We start from the raw sequence: 17,613 nt of genomic DNA on the forward strand, positions 1-17,613 counted from the left end.
CGGAGAATATTCAGGAACGATTCGTAGATCCTGAACCACTAAACTTTCCCCCGGAACCACCAATCATTCAAACAGAGATTGTTGAGGAACGAACCATTAAATCAGAATCCTCTAGTGATTCCGATTCAACAAATTCAATTATGGAGAATCTGGAACCTTTAAGTATGGAAGACCGAATGAGAGCTAAACGCACTGGCCAAGGTCACGCAATTACTCATCCAGACATTAATGCGCCAGATTATGAAATCAAAGGACAAATTCTACACATGGTGACTAATCAATGCCAATTTAGCGGTGCGCCGAAGGAAGATACAAATGAACATCTACGTACCTTTCATAGGATCTGCACACTATTTAAAATCCGAGAAGTGGAGGATGAACAGATATATCTCATGTTATTTCCCTGGACTTTAAAGGGAGAAGCCAAAGATTGGTTGGAATCGTTACCTGAAGGGGCGATTGATACATGGGATGTTTTAGTTGACAAATTTCTTAAACAATTCTTTCCTGCATCTAAAGCCGTAAGACTTCAAGCAGAAATTGTTACGTTTACACAGAAACCAAATGAAACTCTATATGAGGCGTGGACTAGATATGGAAAGTTATTAAGAGGATGTCCGCAACATGGTTTAGACACCTGTCAAATAGTACAAATATTCTACCAAGGATGCGACATCACTACAAGGAAAGACATAGATATAGCAGCTGGTGGTTCTATTATGAAGAAAACCGAAACTGATGCTTACAAAATAATTGATAACACTGCTTCCCACTCACATGAGTGGCACCAAGAAAAAGATATCGTTAGATTATCTAAAGCAGCTAAAGCCGATTCTAGCCATGACTTAGATTCTATTTTCGCAAAGATAGATGATGTGGAAAGACGAATGGAAAAGATGACTAAGGATATTCACTCAATACGAATTAGTTGTGAGCAGTGTGGAGGACCACATTTGACAAAAGATTGTCTCAGTATTGAATTAACAATGGAACAAAGAGAGAATATTTCATACATAAACCAAAGGCCTGGAAATAATTATCAAAATAATTATCAACCGCCAAGACCAATTTACAATCAAAACCAGAATTATAACCGAAATATTCCATACAACAACCAACAAGGTCCTAGCAATCAACAAGTATCCAATAATACTTACAATCAGCAAAGACCTAATTTTCAAAACAAACCACCACAACAAACCGATGATAAAAAGCCGAATTTAGAAGATATGATGACAAAGCTAGTTGAAACTCAAACGCAGTTTTTCACATCTCAGAAACAAACCAATGAACAAAATGCTCAAGCATTTAGAAATCAACAAGCTTCTATTCAAAATCTAGAACAAGAAGTAAGTAACCTAGCATGGTTAATAGGTGAAAGAAAACCGGGAAGTCTACCTAGTGATACAAATGCTAACCCCCGGAATGAAACAGCTAAAGCTATTACCACAAGAAGTGGTACAACACTTAAACCACGGGAAATACCTGTAACTTCTGATGAAACTATTCCTACTCCACAAGAACCACAACCTGATCAAGATAAGAAAAAAGAACCGGTAGTTGAAAAGGTTAATGAAGATAACACAGTTAAGGCTAAACCTTATGTTAAACCATACCAACCACCACTTCCTTACCCGAGTAAAATGAAGAAAGAGAAACTTGAAGCCGAGCAATCCAAATTCTTGGATATGTTTAAACAGATAAATGTAAATCTTCCTTTCATTGATGTGATTTCAGGAATGCCTAGATATGCTAAATTCTTGAAAGATCTAATCTCAAATAGAAAGAAAATGGAAGAACTCTCGGCTGTTACTATGAATGCTAATTGTTCAGCAGTGCTGTTGAATAGGATACCAGAAAAACTATCTGATCCAGGAAGTTTCACAATTCCATGTTTTCTGGGTAGTCTTAGTTCAATAGAAGCATTGGCAGACTTAGGTGCTAGTATAAATCTAATGCCGTATTCACTATACGCTAAACTAGACCTTGGAGAATTGAAACCAACAAGAATAAGCATACAACTAGCCGATAGATCAATAAAATATCCTAGAGGGATAATGGAGAACATGCTAGTTAAAGTTGGTACTTTAGTATTTCCAGTAGATTTTGTTGTTTTGGACATGGAAGAAGATTCTCAAGTTCCTCTCATATTAGGAAGACCATTCTTAAACACGGCTAAAGCAATGATAGACGTGTTCGGTAAGAAATTGACCCTAAGTATAGAGGATGAGAGTGTTACCTTTTCAGTTGATAGAGCAATGCAACAACCACAATCTGCAGATGATACTTGTTATTATATTCAAACTATAGATGCACATGCAGAATTATTAGAAGAATTTCCAGAATTACAAGGAACAGGAGAATGTTCTTTAGGAGAAGGTAATGAACCAATTGATGAAGCTGAAATGTTAGCTACACTTATAGCTAATGGATATGAACCAACAACAGAAGAAATTCAAATGCTAAAAGAAGAAGACAGATATCGATATAAATCATCGATGGAAGAACCTCCAAAATTAGAGTTAAAGCCACTTCCAAACCATTTGGAATACGCTTATTTACATGGTGAATCTGAATTACCTGTAATAATATCGTCTTCTCTTACTGAAAATGAGAAATCACAACTCATTTCTGTGTTGAAAGCTCATAAACCAGCCATTGCATGGAAAATTCATGATATTAAAGGAATAAGTCCTTCGTATTGCACACATAAAATCCTTATGGAAGAAGGTCATAAAACGTATGTGCAACGCCAACGAAGACTAAATCCAAATATGCAAGATGTAGTTAAGAAAGAGATTATTAAACTGCTAGATGCAGGTCTAATTTATCCAATCTCTGATAGTCCATGGGTAAGCCCAGTTCAATGCGTGCCTAAGAAGGGTGGCATGACTGTCATTACAAATGAGAAAAATGAGCTTATTCCTACTAGGACTGTAACAGGATGGCGTGTATGTATTGATTATAGAAAATTAAATGACGCCACCATAAAAGATCACTTACCCTTACCTTTCATAGATCAAATGTTGGAAAGATTAGCCGGAAATAGTTATTATTGTTTTCTAGATGGATTTTCCGGATATTTTCAAATTCCAATAGCACTCGAAGATCAAGAGAAAAACACATTCACGTGCCCTTATGGTACTTTTGCTTACAAACGCATGCCATTTGGACTTTGTAACGCCCCTGCAACCTTTCAAAGGTGTATGATGGCGATTTTTCACGACATGATAGAAGAATGCATGGAAGTATTCATGGATGACTTTTCAGTCTTCGGTGATACATTTAACTCATGTCTAGTTAATCTGGAACGAATGCTAATTAGATGCGAACAATCAAATCTAGTTCTTAATTGGGAGAAATGCCATTTCATGGTTAAAGAAGGCATCGTTCTTGGTCATAAAATTTCAAAAGAAGGAATTGAAGTGGATAGAGCTAAAGTAGATGTAATTGCTAAACTTCCACATCCCACCAATGTTAGAGGAGTTAGGAGTTTTCTAGGGCATGCCGGTTTTTACCGACGTTTCATAAAAGATTTTTCTAAAATTGCCACTCCTATGAATAAACTCCTAGAAAAGGATGCTCCATTCATCTTTTCAGATGAGTGTATCAAATCTTTTAATATTCTTAAAGAAAAACTCACTAATGCACCGATCATGATAACACCAAATTGGAATCTACCATTTGAACTAATGTGCGATGCAAGTGATTTTGCAATGGGAGCCGTTTTAGGACAAAGGATTGAAAAACGATTTCAACCTATATATTATGCTAGTAAGACGTTACAAGGAGCACAAACAAACTATACAACTACTGAAAAAGAACTCCTTGCTATTGTCTTTTCTTTTGACAAATTTCGATCATATCTCGTTCTAGCAAAAACGGTGGTCTATACCGACCATTCGCTCTTAGATACCTATTTTCGAAACAAGATGCTAAACCAAGATTAATCCGTTGGATCTTACTCTTACAAGAGTTTGATATTGAAATCCGAGATAAAAGAGGAGCAGAAAATCTCGCCGCTGATCATCTTTCTCGTCTTGAAAATCCCGAATTAGAAGTTCTAAATGAATCGGCCATACAAGACAACTTTCCTGATGAATATCTATTGAATATAGATTATAAAGAAATTCCATGGTTTGCAGACTATGCAAACTATTTAGTATGTGGATTCTTTGAAAAAGGATTATGGTACCAAAGACAAAAGAAATTCTTTAGTGATATAAAACACTATTTCTGGGAAGATCCACATCTGTTTAAAAGTTGTCCCGATGGAATAATACGCCGATGTGTATTTGGAGATGAAGCAAGTAAAATATTAAACCATTGTCACACAGGACCAACAGGAGGGCATTATGGGCCTCAACTAACAGCAAGAAAAGTTTATGATGCTGGATTCTATTGGCCTACAATTTACAAAGACGCACACCTTCTTTGCAAATCCTGTGATGCATGTCAAAGGGCCGGAAAAATAAGTCAACGTGATGAAATGCCACAAAATGTCATCCAAGTATGTGAAGTATTTGACATTTGGGGTATTGACTTTATGGGTCCATTTCCAAAATCTCATAATAATCTATATATACTCGTAGCCATTGATTATGTATCTAAATGGGCGGAAGCACAAGCTCTTCCAACTAACGATGTACGAGTTGTAGTCAATTTTTTAAAACGTCTTTTTGCAAGGTTTGGAACACCGAAAGCTTTAATAAGTGATCGGGGTACTCATTTCTGTAATAATCAACTTGAGAAAGTTCTTAAAAGATATGGAGTAACTCATAAAATCTCCACCGCATATCATCCACAAACAAGTGGACAAGTTGAAAATACCAACCGAGCTTTAAAACGTATTCTAGAGAAAACCGTAGGATCAAATCTGAAGGAATGGTCCATTAAATTGGAGGATGCACTCTGGGCTTTTAGAACAGCCTACAAAACTCCAATTGGAACCACACCTTTTAGACTTGTTTATGGAAAAGCATGTCATCTTCCAGTAGAAATTGAACACAAAGCATTTTGGGCTTTGAAAACATGTAATCTTGATTTACATGAAGCCGGACGTTTACGATTAAGTCAACTAAACGAATTAGAAGAATTAAGACATGAAGCATACGAAAATTCGTTAATCTATAAAGAAAGAACGAAGAAATGGCATGATAAAAGAATCAGAAGTTCAAAAGAATTTAAAGAAGGAGACAGAGTTCTTCTTTTCAATTCACGATTCAAGCTATTTCCTGGAAAATTGAAATCAAGATGGTCTGGACCATTCATAGTCAAAAGAGTTTTTCCATACGGAACGATAGAATTAATAAATTCAAATGGGATTGAATTTAAAGTTAATGGTCACAGAGTTAAACATTATATAGATAGTCCGATGGAAGTCGACAACAAAGTTAATCACAATTTCGACACCACAGCTAACTAAGTGTGGGGAGAATCAAGTCTTTAAAGAATAATATGTATTTCTGTTAGAGTTAGATTATCTGTTTTCGTGTAGTTCTCGAAAATGGAACCCGAATGGTCTTTCCCTAGCAGACCCTAAAGAACTAGTCTTCTCCCCCCATTCTGAATTTTTATTTTTTTAGGTTTTTACAAAATGAAGACTGCCTGTGAACTAAACCATGGTCTAATGCTACACGCTCTGATCACTAAACGAAATAATGACATACTACCGAGTGAATTAGTATCAGTAATCAGAGAAAGAATGGACGGAGTTAGAAAAGAATCCAGATGCGAAGATAATAAGTTACAATTTGGTAAAGGAAAATCAAAATCCGCAGCGAAAAGAAGAGCACGACACCTAGAAAGATGTCACAAATGCGGAAAATGGTCACATGGAGGTAAATGTTCAAATAATCAAACCTATTCAAATACCGAATTTGTTACTTTATGCAGAGACGGACCGTTCATATGTTTAGAAGAAAAGACACTGAATGCTCGAGGTTACGCCTATGTAGCTATGGAAAACCAATTAAACCGACTATCTTATGAATGAGATAGATCATATAACTAAGAAATCTATTTCACAGGTATGTCTGTACAGTTTTTATTTTATTTTTTTTTATTTTTAACCTTTTGATAATAAACGCTAATTTGTTCGCTAAAAAGTATTAAATTGGTATTGAATAAAATTAGGTTTGGCGACCGAAATTATTGATATCATTCAAAAATTTATTACATCACTGCGAAATTTAACGTTTATTCTTAAGGTATAAATATCTTTAATCAATCAACCCAAAATATTTCAAAAATTCGTCATGAGTTAAATTAGGTTTTGGAACCGAAATTACTTTACCGAAAAGAGGGGCGCATATTTTTGATAATATTTGATTGATTAAAGTAGGATAAAAAGCCAAAAAGATTTTTAATTTTATTTTTACCATGTTTTTAAAATTAATATTTAAATCTTAAATTAATATTGTAAACTTTATAAAAACAATATATTTAAAATTGTAAATATTTGAACCATAATATAAGTTTGGTGTGAAAATATAATATGAATTTTTAAATTAAGTTTGGTGTGAATTTTTAAAATATGAAATTTTAATTTTATGCATTTCAAATTTTAAGTTTGGTGTGAATTTTTAATATTAATTTTGAATTTTATATTTAAGTTGTGTGAATTTAAAAAAATTTACTTTATCTCATTAAGTTAAAAATATGATTTTTAAAATTCGTCGTAAGTTGAAGACTAGGTCTTTGAACCGAAATTGCTTTACCCAAGGAAGGGACGAGAACTTTTAATATCATTATTTTTAATCTTATTGAATTAAAGTATGCCAAAAACATTAAAAAACCCCAAAAATCTTAAGCTTTTAAAACAATCGCTACAAAAAGACAAATTTTAAAATTTTGTCGAAGGACGGACTAGGACATCGATCCGAAACGACCTCGTCCTAAATAACAAGGGAAACAAAATTTTAAAATTAATTACTTAATTGTTTTATAAGTTAAAGATTATAAAAAAAAAAAAAAAAAAAAAAAAAAAAAACCAAACTCCGCGACTCGCGGAGTTTGAAGGGTCCAAACACCGCGAGTCGCGGGAGGACCAAAATACAGAAAAAAAATATAAACGCATAAACTGATCAGTCCACACCCCCAAAACAGAAAACACTGCGAAATACTCCGAAAAAACACCCAAAAACACCCCCAAAATCACAATTTTTAACCGTTAATCACCAAATCTTTTACTAAAATCATGTTGAGAAGGATGCTATCTAGGAATTACTCAAGAAAAACGGTAAATTTCTACACCTAAACACCATTTAATCTGAAATTAGTGTTCTTGAGCAATTTTTTTCCCAATTTGATTTTGATGCTTTTTAGTGTAATTAGGCTTAAATTGTTTATGTATTATGCTTGTATAACCTAGATTGATGCTGTTTAACATGATTAGAAGCCTTAAACTTCAAATTTTGAGTAATCTAGGGTTTGTGTTCTTGAGCAAATTTGGGGCTTTTTGATATAAACAGGTTATGGCCGATTTTTGTCATGAATTGTTGCTAAATTAAGTAGTGTAACATGTTTAGGTAGTTAAATGATCCAAACTTTGAGCCTAAACATGATTTTGAGAATTAAAGTGGACTTTTTCAAAGTCTAAAATTCATGAACTTGATTTTTGAGAGATAATGCCATTTGAAACTTGTTTAATTGCTAGTAATGATTATTTTGACATGTTATTTGAATTGAATGCTTATGAACTTGGCGAACATTTTCGTATATGCTTATTTGAAAAAGTGTAGATTTGATAAAAATGTGAAAATGAGCTTAAGTTTGATATAAATTGATCATGTCATTGTAATTATTTTGATTGATGATTTTGCTGACACTAATGCATATTTGGATGCACAAAAATTGTGTTTGATGTGTTTTGCAGACTAAAAGGGGTGAATCTTCATCCCAAGCTCGCAATGCTCCTGCTGAGAATGCGGAACAACAGGAGGTGGATAACTACTACAAGCAGGATATACCGCATCCAGTCATGACATTTTCTGATATGCACTTGGAAGAGTTGCACCCGAACCTGAGATTTGACAGACTTTGGATAGAATATCCAAAATATCAAAGGGGTTTGCATACTCTTCATTCTAAGGTTGTTGAGGTACCGAGGGTCATAGAATGGGGACCCTTAGAAGCTGTAGAATTGGCCGGGCCAATTAGGGAATTACTTGTACAGAGGTATGGTAATTCTACTTTTAATGACTGGGTACGTTTATTCACCATGCGTAGACCAGTATATAAAGTATGGTGTGAAGAATTATTGTGTAGTATAGAGTTGAATGATTGGGTAACTAGTTTAACCGATCGATCTTTTATTAGATTTTTGTTAGGCGGTTCGATGCGCCACATGTCTTTACTGGACATGGCTCAGGCTTTACGTATATATACGCCTGAGGAGTTAGCATCTGCCGATTGTAGAGGGTTGATACTAAACGGTAGAAAGATAGATGAAAATTTTGATACACACGGTGTGTGGAGTCAAATGACAAGCCATCACCGTTTCAAAGGGGGAAATTACTCTTATTTGGATATAGATAGAGCTGAATTAAGAGTGATTCATAGGTTTTTAGCTAATTCGATTACACAAAGGGGTAAGAACAAGGAAAAGGTAAATGAACAGGATTTGTTTTACCATATGTGTATTCGAGACCCACAAAGCGCTGTAAGTATACCGTATTGTGTGGGTTATTATTTATCAGCTATGGTTCGGGGGATGAGACCGCATAGCATAATAGGAGGTGGTATTTTTATTACTTTGATTGGTGAATATCTTGGTGTGGATATAAGTCGGGGGGGATTATTAGTAGAAGAACCAGAACCCCGAGATACTATAGGTTTAAATGTATACCATGGTGCGAAAGTTTTGAAGAGGCGAAATAACGCCGCAGTACCATACCATGGTAGACATCCACAGGTTGAGAGAAACCAACAGCAAGGTAATGTAGGAGGGGGAAATGAGATGCAAGAAATGCAAAGGTTTATAGCTTCACAGGAGTATGAAAATGCTAGACAGAGAGCATTTGAAGATTGGCAAGTTCATCAGAACCAAATCATAGCTCATTGCCAACATATAGGTAGAAACTATATTCCTACACCGAAACCCATCTTCCCTTCCTGGTCTATAGAGATGCAACCACCTTATCCTACGTATAACCCTGCCGAAGCATTCTATAGCACCTATGGTTATGCTTGGAACCCCTATTGGTACCAGTATCATCCCTAGTATACTTAGTTTTATATATTTTGTAATTTGTAATGATTGATACGTTTAATACTTTTGTTAATATTGTAATAGTTTTTATAATTGTCTAACTTTTATTCTTAGATTTTAATAATTTTTGAATGTGGGGTAATATACCAAACTTCAAAAATATGTATATATGTTTGCAGTTTATCTTATGTACACAACAGGGTAAAACAACGCATTTTCAAAGACTGGCATTAAGTTCAGCAAAAGCAACTAATTTTGACGACAAGATGCAAAATATATGTGAAATAACAACAAGACGGAATGAACAAATGATGTGCACCATTTATCATTCAGCAAACAAACGCCAATATATTTGGAAACTTTGGTAAAAATTTAATCATTTTCACACAAATCACCCTCAATAATTTAAATTATTACTGATTTCTTGCAAATGAGGGCATTGCAAGATCTTAAGTGGGGAAGAGGTTAAATTCTTTCGGATTTTAAAATTTTTTACTTTATACACTTTGTTACCATTAAAAATACTAGTAAAGCAGTAGTTGTATTAGAATCTAGTGCTCTCTGATAAAAAAGAACAGCCCTAGTCTTATATACTGACTACCCAATTCTAGTAAAATTTTTCAAAATTTTCAATTAAATGAACTCAAAATCATGTTTATATATATTTATGAACGATAAAACTAGGTTTTAACACCGAAATTATTGTTACCTCGGAAAGGACGATAAAAAGGAAAATAAAAGCCAAGTGTGGGAAAATTTACCAAGTTATCTTAAACATATGTCACATATATCTGTAACAAATAACTGAAAATACTTTTGCTTTGGACTAAACTAAACTATTTTACCCGATGAAAGAAAAGAAAGATGGATCTACACGATGAATCAATTCCATCATTAAAAGGAAGTAAAGTCTTCCGAAAAAGACACGCGCTTCTTGATTTAGGTCATGAAGTTGTCGTCCAGACCAGCTGTAGGTTGACGAAAAATCCAGAAAAGTCATCACTAAAATCAGCAGGAAATCCACGGACCTCAGCATTAAACAGGGTCGCCAAGTGGTCAGATTTATCCTAACCATGAGAAGGATTTATCTTGTACAATGGGGGGGCACCATGCAAATTAGCTGGATAAGACTAATGAATCAGATCCCCAGAAAGGATAATCTCCTTAAAGATTAAAAATCAGCTTTTAAGACTGATATTACTCAATCCTTGAGATTGACCTTAAAGATTGAGAATTACAAACTCATGGAATTCAATGATATCTAAACTCGAGCTTGAACGAGAAAATATTTTGATCAAAAATTACAAACCGATTTGTTTTCTGAAAACCCTATTTTCAATGCGTTCATTACCATTGAACGTAAAATCCTAGGAATTCACCTGGAATTCATTAGGTCACCTGAACCAAATCGGGTGTCAACCGTAAGAACGGTGGTTGCATAGTGGTCAAAGACCGGACCTTGTGCCATACCGAAAAATTATAAGGGTGAGCTTTACTATTGCTACTACCAAGGATAGTAATTGCGTCCGACACGTTATAGACCATAATTAAAAGCATGTCAGGGGACATTGCCTTAACAGTTGCTTGTTCAACGCTTTCCTTTACAACCGGACGGTAGTTTACCGAAAGGTAATATACGGGACAAGTGAACTGGACGTGTTGCTTTCCAAATACAAGGTTAGCAAGTGGGTGACACAAAACCATAAGTTTTGAGCTAAAATTTTCAAATCTGAAACCCACCAAACCCACAAAAATATTTTGCAAACACCGGTAAAGGGTTAGTCCGGAAAACTTATCTAGGGTAAAAACTAGATTTAATTTTCAAAAGATCAAATGTTTTCATAAAGATCCAATTTTCTTAATGGATCTAAATTTTTATAGTCATGTGGGACTGTAAACCATATCGTTACTACCATTGTTTATACCGCCGTATAGAAAATCACTGATGTACAAAGTGTGAAGAATAAAGAAGTGATTCTAGTATTTCAAGATGATATAGCTTGAGGACAAGCAACGCTTAAGTGTGGGAATATTTGATAATGCTAAAAACGAACATATATTTCATAGCATTATTCCTCAAGAAAGACAAACTTTTAGTTGCAATTGTTCTATTTACAAGTGAGATTCGTTTAAATAATAAAAAGTGAAGACAAAAGACAGATTCGACGAATTGAAGACGCAAACGACCAAAAAGCTCAAAAGTGCAAAAGACAATAAAAAAAGGTTCCAATTATTGACAAGAAACGTCTCGAAATTACAAGAGTACAAGATTCAAAACGCAAAGTACAAGATATTAAATTGTACGCAAGGACGTTCGAAAATCCGGAACCGGGACCAGAGTCAACTCTCAACGCTCGACGCAACGGACTAAAAATTACAAGTCAACTATGCACATAAATATAATATAATATTTAAATAATTCTTATAATTATTTAATATATTATATTTATATTTAAAACCGTCGGTAAACAAAGAGCCAAGCTTGTGTGAGCTGTAAAAGTAAACTCCGCGACTCGCGGAGTTTGAAGGCCAAAATGGCCGCGAGTCGCGGGACCCCAATTTCAGAAACTCCCTATAAAGCTCGCGCATTCTGATCGTAAAAAATAATCTTTTTCTTCTCCTCATTCATACGTAAAATATATATATATATATATATATATATATATATATATATATATATATATATATATATTTATTTATATTTTAATTTTAATTATAATTCTAATAATAAGGGTATGTTAGCGAATGTTGTAAGGGTGTAAGTCGAAATTCTGTTCGTGTAACGCTACGCTATTTTTAATCATTGTAAGTTATGTTCAACCTTTTTACATTAATGTCACGCAGCTAAGTTATTATTATGCTTATTTAAAACGAAGTAATCATGATGTTGGGCTAATTATTAAAATTGGGTAATTGGGCTTTGTACCATAATTGGGGTTTGGACAAAAGAACGACACTTGTGGAAATTAGACTATGAGCTATTAATGGACTTTATATTTGTTTAACTAAATGATAGTTTGTTAATGTTAATATAAAGATTTACAATTGGGCGTCCCTATAAATTACCATATACACTCGATCGGACACGATGGGCAGGGTATTTATATGTACGAATAATCGTTCATTTAACCGGACACGGGAATGGATTAATAGCCACTAGAATAATTAAAACATGGGTGAAATTATGTACAAGGACACTTGGTATAATTGATAACAAAATATTAAAACCTTGGGTTACACGCAGTCGACATCCTGGTGTAATTATTAAACAAAGTATTAAAATCTTGTTACAGTTTAAGTCCCCAATTAGTTGGAATATTTAACTTCGGGTATAAGAATAATTTGACGAGGACACTCGCACTTTATATTTATGACTGATGGACTGTTATGGACAAAAACCAGACGGACATATTAAATAATCCAGGACAAAGGACAATTAACCCATGGGCATAAAACTAAAATCAACACGTCAAACATCATGATTACGGGAGTTTAAATAAGCATAATTCTTTTATTTCATATTTAATTTCCTTTATTTTATATTTAATTGCACTTCTAATTATCGCATTTTTATTGTTATTGTATTTAATTGCACTTTTAATTATCGTACTTTTTAATTATCGCAAGTTTATTTTATCGCACTTTTATTATTCGCAATTTCATTATCGTTATTTACTTTATGCTTTAATTTAAAGTCTTGTATTTATTTGGTTTTAACTGCGACTAAAGTTTTAAAATCGACAAACCGGTCATTAAACGGTAAAAACCCCCCTTTATAATAATAATATTACTTATATATATATATATATTTGTATTTTTATAAAAGTAAACTAATATAGCGTTAAGCTTTGTTTAAAAAGATTCCCCGTGGAACGAATCGGACTTACTAAAAACTACACTACTGTACGATTAGGTACACTGCCTATAAGTGTTGTAGCAAGGTTTAAGTATATCCATTCTATAAATAAATAAATATCTTGTGTAAAATTGTATCGTATTTAATAGTATTTTCTGTAAAAATAAGCTATTTTATATACTACTCTGCTAAAACATCATATATGCATATTGAGTTTGTTCAAAAAGCCTCTAGCTTGAATACTTTAAATACCATCGGTGTAGGCACAATTTAGATGGACGGATCCGTTAGGTTGACAACCTCACCCTACAATATTAACTGTGGTGCATTTACTTTGAACATAATACATTTGAACAAATGTATAACATTTTATGAGGTAAAGGCAGGTATAGTGGATTCTATACTCGGGTCATTGCTAGTATTCAGGTGCTCATAGATTATGCAAACGTTTCCCAACTTGGAGTTGTACTTGTAGAATCTCGTGGTCAAGGAACTTAAACTCTTTTTCTGATAACTGTTTTTCAGATACTGTTACATTACTTTAAACCTGTAGATTCACCAACATTATTTGTTGACCTGTTTTTGCGTGTTTTATTCTCAGGTCCTTAAGAGGTAGACTTCCGCTGTGTTTGCTGCATGGTCTGGCCGTGGAGTCAGCATATTATTTAAAGAACATTATTTACCTTCGCATTTAAAACTTTTGTAACTGTTTAAATATTGTTGGCTTGTAGTTACGATCACAACAGTGTTTCTATTTTGGAGTTTATTGACTTATGTTTTGAAGTCAACTTTTAATAAAATTAAATGCGATTGCTTTAAACGTCTCATATAGAGGGCGTAACTGTTAACTGTGGGACCTTGATTAACGCACCGTCAGATGGTAATTTGGCGGGGTATTAAACCATGGGTCAATCATAGCCAAAACAACCCATTAAGATATCTCATTCACCATTATTTTCCAACAGTAGCAATGGTGACAATAGGGTGGCGGTTTATGTTGATCGATCAACACAGAAAAAAGATGCAATAAAGCATAGCAATTGCAGGGATGATAAATGATGGTTTGCGTTTGATAAGAGAAAAGAGAGGGGGATGTTAGAGAAAAGGAGAAGTCATATGATGTTAATTAACAATTGGAGTGGGTTACTTTATAGAAAAATCGATTTTTGATAAATTTAATTAGGAACAGAAACAAGTGGAAGAGTTAAAATTGCTTTCTCACAAAATTTTGGTTTTACACTTGATTACACATTGATTAGTACGACCATTAATCAGAAGGACAATCATCTACAGCTTTGAAAACGAGATGTAACATAATACGCAGTTAAACAATTTATTAATATTTATGTATGTATATAACGTATTTATATATTTATATATCTAAATATATATGTATTTATTTATATATATCTAACTGAAATTTATATATATATATATATATATATATATATATATATATATATATATATATATATATATATATATATATACACATATCTATTTACAATTTATTTGTTCGTAAATCGTCGAGAATAGTAGAAGGTCAATTGAATATATGAATCAGTTCAAACTTTTTGAGACTTCAACATTACAGACTATGCTTATCGTGTCGAAACTATATAAGATTACGTTTAAATTTGGTCGGAAATTCTCGGGTCGTCACAGTACCTACCCGTTAAAAAAATTTCTTCCCGAAATTTGAGTAAGATCGTCATGGCTAACAATAAATATGTTTTCATGACACATACGAGTTAGAAATTAGAATTTTATTACCATTGAGTAATAGGGATAAAATAATTCGATTATTTGAAGAAAACGAATGAAGCTATCATAAAAGAGTGAAATGAATAAATTCAGATTCGTCTTGTCTGGTGACGTAGTCATGGTTGATTTTCGGAAATCAAGAAATTTAAAGAAAATCTTCGAAATCTAAAAGATTTGATTCTTTGGGATTTATGAAAATTAAGATCTCTTTAATTAAATGCGATTATCTGCCTCGATTGCTTTGTCGGATATTTTCAGTATAAATGAACTCCTTCCATTCCATAATTTTCACCACTCAAATACTTTCTTCCTCGATCCATACTTTCAATGATTGTGAAAATGCTTAATCCAACTCTGGTTCTTAACCTCATTCTGACTATTGCAACAATCATTCTTCTCTTCCAACTTCCACCAGAGGAATCTGTTTACTTCTACTTCGCTCTTGGGGTAATTGTGGTTATCATACTCCCGTGTCTTTATATTGATATCCACATTGATATACACGGTTTGTAATTTCTGTGTTGTTGTTGGGATTTATATTTTCCCTTATATTTAGAGGTTACAAGCTTTTGTGTTCTCTTCCCAACTTCAAGTCAAACGAATAATGGTCTAGAATTTGTAGGTATGAAGTTTCAATTGATCACAATGTTCTAAGCAGGAAAAAACGTAATAGCATGATTTGATTTGGTAAATTACCAGAATCACTGAGAATAGAATTATCAAGGATATATTTTTTTTGATATGTTTAGAAGTTAAGCAGAATGAAAGAGTTATGTAACATGACACATGATGATGATATGATCTGTCGTGAACCATCATCACGTTCCATTAGAAACTCAGCATGACTTAGTGTAATATAATCACGTTGGCCAAACGCATTATATTATACTAACTCATGCTTCAATTTCCAACACTTCTCCAGAAATCATTCATAATTTATAACTTGAATTTTTACAGAATAGAGAAACTAAAACAGTTTCCTTTATGATATAATACGGATAGCACGAAGAGATAACTAATTTTGGACAAGAATATTTATGAAGATATCCTCAGAAATATCGAAGATATTTATGATGATATTTTGGAATTTCTAAGTTCGAAGATTGATGAAGAATAATTTTCCGCAAATTTTTAACATGACTTCGGAGCAAGATATTCTCCAAAGATTTCATCGGATACAAAATTATCTGGATTCTTTGAATATAGGGTTTGGTCCTTGTATTTTTCCTTGGTCTCCTTCATGGTTAGCTTAATTCGTTTTTCAGTACCAAATTTTTCTATCGAGCGTTCCCAATAATCCATTCTTTATTATCAAATTCTTGGCCATTTAAGCCATCTACAATTTTACTATTTTGTCTGCATTTAATGCAGTCATATCTGAATCGTCGGTTATCAATCCGAGGTGGTTTCAGGAGAATGGTGTTTTTAGATGATTAAACGCTGATGGTAATTTGGTGGATTATAAAATATTCTCCGGTAACAATAAAAGAGCACACATACATATCAAGGTTATAATAAGGTTGTTTCGAACGAAAAGTCGAAGTTGACTTGCTGAAAATGTGACAAAATTGGCTAATTTGAAAAAAAAGTTGCAATGTTATTTTCGGTAATAACAATGTCAAAGGAGCTAGCACATATAAGTGTTTAGCGTTTACTCGTGTTCCGAGTGTTTTCAGGTGTATAATTATATACATCAATCTTTTCTTCCGTAGATGAAGTGCGATTGGTTCATCCTCTCGATTGAGGTGTTTTCAAGAATCATGAAAGATTTGAACATGGATTGTAATTGTCAAGATACAAATGAGGTTTAAGATGAAATCAAGTGGCAAACTTGAAGAATTGTTTAGTTTCATATGTTATAATCAGTATTTTAATTTATTTTAATTGTCCAATATTATTCGTCCACAGTCGATAGTCCACAGTTGACAGTCCAATAATTCATATATAATTTAATATATAATATTCGAATTAATTAATACGTATCGTGACCCGTGTACTTGTCTCAGACTCGATCACAACTCAAACTATATATATTATTGTAGAATCAACCTCAACCCTGTATAGAGAACTCGATCATTACTGCATATAGAGTGTCTATGGTGATTCCAAATAATTTATATAGATGCGTCGATATGATATGTCAAAACCTTGTATACGTGTCCCGATATTTAAAGTGCGTAAAATAAATATAGAAATTAAATGACGATAAATAAAATTGCGATAACTAAACTGCAATAAATAAAATGTAATCAGTTAGCTAGGAATAGTTAGCTAGGATTTTGTTAGCGTGGATTCTTAATAAAATTTCTCATAGTTAATTCGTTTGTTTCTAACAAATTTTATTTCGTCCAATGTTTTCTTCATTATGCCACTTGTTGGATTCTGATAGATCAAAATCCAATATGAAATTGAATGAAAAGGGTTATTCTGTGGTGAACGGATTTGTATATCGGTGGATGTAAGTAGGATAGTAAACGACTGTTGAATCAGCTTCAAAGAATGTAGAGTGTAACCTATTAATGTAAAATCCGAATATTCCTCGGGTATTACCTACCCGTTAAAATATTTTCACAATTAACACTTTTAACGAAAGAATTTTTAATTATAATCTTTATGAAAACATATATACATATATATTTTCTTCAGATGTAATCATGGATTCATTGAGTTAATATGATATTAAACTCATTTGGTTTACCGTTAGAACAAGAATATTTAATCTCTAAAACATTAGAGATTACATAATTGCCATGTCGAACGAAGATAAATGATGTAGAACGAT

This window comes from Rutidosis leptorrhynchoides, chromosome 10 (assembly GCF_046630445.1).
Source record: "Rutidosis leptorrhynchoides isolate AG116_Rl617_1_P2 chromosome 10, CSIRO_AGI_Rlap_v1, whole genome shotgun sequence".
Taxonomy (NCBI): domain Eukaryota; kingdom Viridiplantae; phylum Streptophyta; class Magnoliopsida; order Asterales; family Asteraceae; genus Rutidosis; species Rutidosis leptorrhynchoides.